Source organism: Penaeus monodon, chromosome 21, assembly GCF_015228065.2.
Source record: "Penaeus monodon isolate SGIC_2016 chromosome 21, NSTDA_Pmon_1, whole genome shotgun sequence".
Lineage (NCBI taxonomy): Eukaryota > Metazoa > Arthropoda > Malacostraca > Decapoda > Penaeidae > Penaeus > Penaeus monodon.
The window spans coordinates 22,846,931-22,847,454 of NC_051406.1; positions in this window are offsets into that span (position 1 = coordinate 22,846,931).

Consider the following 524-nt stretch of genomic DNA (forward strand, 5'->3'; position numbering starts at 1 on the left):
GCGACTCTCAGGTGGAGCATATTGTGCTGTAGAAGTCATTAAAGGTTGTCATTTGAACGCGTAATGTACCACCTGTGAGCACCACTGGTAGACCACTACGCAAATATATCCTATATTTACATGGTAATTACCACTTTTATTAGCTACCGGTGGCCGATCCTTGGCTAACTTTGTGTTCTGCTTGACCTGTGTATTTAATGCTCTTATAGATAATGAACACCTATATCCCCATGGAGCTGAAACAAGCGGACTTGATGTTAGTAACGATTCTCCTGATGAATTCACAATTATAATCAATATGAGGAGTCTTTACACGGCAGAGGATGATTCCTTGGAAGGCGAAATGGATGATGAAGAGATCAGTAGTGGGAGAATGAATGACAACAGAAAAACAAAAACAGTTCCAATTGGGGCAATGTATCTGAATAACATGAATAAAGATAACATAATGGATCAGTCTACTTATTATGCAGTCTGACTGGGGCCCAGATCAGTCAAGGCTTTGTTCAAGTCTCTGCACTGGA